Below are 4,676 nucleotides of genomic sequence, written 5' to 3'. Positions count from 1 at the left end.
CGGATCACCTGAGGTCAGGAGTTTGAGACCAGCCTGGCCAACATGGTGAAAAAACATCTCTACTAAAAATACAACAATTAGATAAGCGTGATGGCAGGTGCCTGTAATCCCATCTACTCAGGAGGCTGAGGCAGGAGAATCTCTTGAACCTGGGAGGCCAAGGTTGCATTGAGCCGAGATCATGCCATTACACTCCAGCTTGGGTGACAAGAGCAAAATTCCATCTCAAAAAAAATTTAAAAATAAATAAAAATGTACAATAGTTATAATACTGTGATTCTGGCACAGGAATAAAAAGACTAGGACAACCATAAATACACTGGAATTCATATAAGATTAAAGCATATAAATTAAGATGGAGGAAAATAAACTCAATAATGTTGAGAGAATTGGAAAACCATTTGGAAAAAACAAAGTTAGATTAAATGACAAAATTCATTCCAGATAAAAACTTAACTTTCTGTAGGGAAATATAGATGAAAATGGCAACCAAATTATGACTGCTGCTTTAGTTGGTCCCCCATTCTACAGATTTCTGGACCTTATTGAGAATAATTATCTTTTCCTTGACCTTCAGCAACCAGAACTGCAAACCATACACCACATATAGAAGATACCATGCTTGTATTAGGTCAGGAGAATGCTTTTTATTTTTGTGTGTTTGTTGGTTAGTTGGTTGGTTAGTTGGTTTTTTCTATCCTTTGTTTTGAAGCAGTCTTTTTTATGTTGATCTTCTTTTTGTTGATCTTCTTTATTGATAGATAAAATGCACAAAACTAATAATCCACATAATGACTTCTAATTTCCATCACTGGACTACCCTTGGTGTGTATCTGATTCTATATGCTCCATATAAAAATTAGTCTCCAACTCAACAAGAAAAAAGCAGGCTGGGCACGGTGGCTCACGCCTGTAATCCCAGCACTGTGGGAGGCCAAGGCGAGTGGATCACCTGAGGTCAGGTGTTCAAGACCAGCCTGGCCAACATAGCAAAACCCCTCCTCTACTAAAAATACAAAAATTAGCTGGGCATGGTGGTGCCTGCCTGTAATCCCAGCTACTCAGGAGGCTGAGGCAGGAGAATCACTTGAACCTGGGAGGCAGAGGTTGCAGTGAACTGAGATCGTGCCATTGCACTCCAACCTGGGCAACGGGGCAAGACTCCGTCTCAAAAAAAAAAAGAAAAAGAAAAAAAGAAAATAACCTGATTTAAACAAGGGTTTGTAATCATGTAAATGCTCAATTAAAATCAAACAAGTGGCCTAGCATGGTGGCTCAAGCCTATAATTCCAGCACTTTGGGAGGACAAGGTGGGTGGATCACTTGAGGTCAGGCAGAGTTTCAGACCATCCTGGCCAACATGATGAAACCCTATCTCTACTAAAAATACAAAAATTAGTCATGCTTGATGGTGGGTGCCTGTCATCCCAGCTACTCAGAGGAGGCTGAGGCAGAAGAATCACTTGAATCCAGGAGGTGGAGTTTGCAGTGAGCCAAGATCGCGCCACTGCACTCCAGCCTGGGCAACAGAGTGAGACTCCCTCTCAAAAAAAAAAAATATTAATAAAACCAAACAAGAAAGAAAAAGAGTGGAAAACAAAAAGGAAACAAAGAATAAGAGCAATGAAATAAAATAAACTACAATTAAGGTACATGTTAATCCAACTATATCAATGATCACTTTAAATGTGAATGATCTAAATACATTAATTAAAAGACAGAGACTATCGGAGTGGATAAAATAACAACACCCAACTATACGTTGTTTACAAGAAACTCACTTTAAATATGCAGGCACAGGTGAAAAGTAAAAGGATGAATACAGATATGCCACACTAACACTAATCAAAATAAAGCTATGGTAGCTATGTTAATTTCAGACAAATTATCTCCTGCAATATCTTGGAAGACAGTTCACATGTCAGGCCCTTAGCCCTTAGTTCTAGGAGGGGTGTTTAAGAAATATCAATGTTTATGTATTTTGACTGCTTTTTGCTGCTTTTAGCCAAGTTCTGTGAGACTGATGAACCAAAGCAAGAATTAGCCAGTTAGAAAGCAGACTAGAATGGAATACATTTCCTCACAGGAGGAGTTTGACAGTGTGACTTGGTTCTAGTCAATGGGATGTGAGGAGAAATTATATACAGTCATGTACCTCATAACATTTTAGTCAAAGACAGACTGCGTATATGATGGTGGTCCCATAAGATTATAAGGGAGCTGAAAAATTCCTGTTGCCTTGTGACGTCAAAGCTGTCCTAACTTTGTGGTGCAACACATTATTCACATGTTTGTGGTGATGCTGATGCTGGTGTAAACAAATCTACTGTATTTGATGGTACTAGCACTTGATAATAAATGACCAAGTTACCTGTTTATGAGTTTACTATACTATATATATATATTTATATATAGTATATAAAATATATATATATTTGAGATGGAGTTTGCATCTTACTATACTATATATATACATTTATATATATAGTATATAAAATATATATATACACACATATTTGAGATGGAGTTTGCATCTTGTTGCCCCAAGCTGGAGTGCAATGGCTTGATCTTGGCTCACCGCAACTTCCACCTCCCAGGTTCAGGTGATTCTCCTGCCTCAGCCTCCTGAGTAGCTGGGATTACAGGCATGCACCACCAAACCCAGCTAATTTTGTATTTTTAGTAGAGACAGGGTTTCTCCATACTGGCCAGGCTGGTCTCGAACTCCCGACCTCAGGTGATCCACCCATCTCGGCCGCCTAAAGTGTTGGGATTACAGGCGTGAGCCACAGCGCCCATCTATACTATATTTTTGATTGTTATTTTAGAGTGTACTCTTTCTGTTTATTAAAAAAAATTAACTGTAAAGCAACCTCAGGCAGGTCCTTCAGGAGGTATTGCAAAAGACGGCACTGTTACCATGGAAGCTGAACACTCCATAAGTGTTATTGACCCAAAGACCTGTCAGTGGGAAAGATACACAGGTGAAAGACAGGGATATTGGCCGGGCACAGTGGCTCACGCCTGTAATCCCAGCACTTTGCGAGGCTGAGGTGAGCAGATCACTTGAGGTCAGGAGTTCGAGACTAGCCTGGCCAACATGGTGAAACCCTGTCTCTACTAAAAATACAAAAATTAATTGGGCGTGGAGGTGGTCACCTGTAATCCTAGCTACTCAGGAGGCTGAGGCAGGAGAATCACTTGAACCTGGGAGGCGGAGATTGCAGTGAGCAGAGATGGCGCCACTGCACTCCAGCCTGGGCGACAGAGTGAGACACCGTCAAAAAAAAAAAAAAAAGACCGTGATGTTGATGATCCTGACCCTGTGTAGGCCTAGGCTAATGTGTGTGTTTGTGTTTCAGTTTTTAACAAAAAGTAAAAAAAAAAAAAAAAAAAAAAAAAATTTTTGATAGAAAAAGCTTATAGAATATGGACATGAAGAAAGAATACATTTTCATAGAGCTGTACAGTGTGCTTGTTTTTAGGCTTAGTGTTGTGACAAAGTCAAAAAGTTTTTAAAAATTTAAAACTTTATAAAGTAAAAAAGTTATAGTAAGGTAAAGTTAATTTATTATTGAAGAAAGAAATTTTAAAAAATAAAATGTAGCTGAAGTGTATATCATTTATAAAGTCTACAATAGTGTACAGTAATATTTTGTAGGCCTTCCCATTCACTCACCACTCACTCACCGACTCACTGAAAGCAACATTCAGTCCTGCAGGCTCCATTAATATTAAGTGCCCTATATAGGTGTGCCTTTTTTTGTCTTTTTTTTTTTTTTTTTTTTTGAGACAGAGTCTGGCTCTGTCGCCCAGTCCGGAGTGCAGTGGCACGATCTCCGCTCACTGCAAGCTCCACCTCCTGGGTTCACGCCATTCTCCTGCCTCAGCCTCCTGAGTAGCTGGGACTACAGGCGCCCGCCACCACACCCAGCTAATTTTTTGTATTTTAGTAGAGACGGGGTTTCACCGTGTTATCCAGGATGGTCTCCATCTCCTGACCTCATGATCCGCCTGCCTCGGCCTCCCAAAATGCTGGGATTGTAGGTGTGAGCCACCGCGCCCAGCCTTTTTTTGTCTTTTATGCCATATTTTTACTATACATGTTCTAGGTTTAGATAGATCAATACTTACCATTGTGTTGCAATCACCTGCAGTACTCATATGGTTACATCACTCCTAGTAGCATAGGAGCAATAGGCCATACCATAAGCCTAATGCATGTAGTCGGCTCTAAGTTTGTCTGAGTACACGCCTAACACCTGAAGACACATTTCTCAGAATGTCTCCCCGTCGTTGATGCATGACAGTATATCACATATTGTACTATTGAAAAAATAGGCATGGCTGGGCGTGGTGGCTCAGGCCTCTAATCCCAACACTTTGGGAAGCCGTGGCAGGAGGGTCCCTTGAGCCCAGAGTTCTCAACCAGCCTGGGCAACATAGTGAGACCCTGTCTCTACAAAAAAAAGTTTTAAGGCTGAGCGCAGTGGCTCACGCTTGTAATCCCAGCACTTTGGGAGGCCAGGGCGGGCGGATCACGAGGTCAGGACATCGAGACCATCCTGGCTAACACGGCGAAACCCCGTCTCTATTAAAAAAATACAAAAAATTAGCCGGGCTTGGTGGCAGGCGCCTGTGGTCCCAGCTACTCAGGAGCTACTGAGGCAGGAGAA

Source organism: Gorilla gorilla, chromosome 17, assembly GCF_029281585.2.
Source record: "Gorilla gorilla gorilla isolate KB3781 chromosome 17, NHGRI_mGorGor1-v2.1_pri, whole genome shotgun sequence".
In the NCBI taxonomy this organism is placed as follows: domain Eukaryota; kingdom Metazoa; phylum Chordata; class Mammalia; order Primates; family Hominidae; genus Gorilla; species Gorilla gorilla.
Note: the sequence above shows the minus strand (reverse complement) of the source record.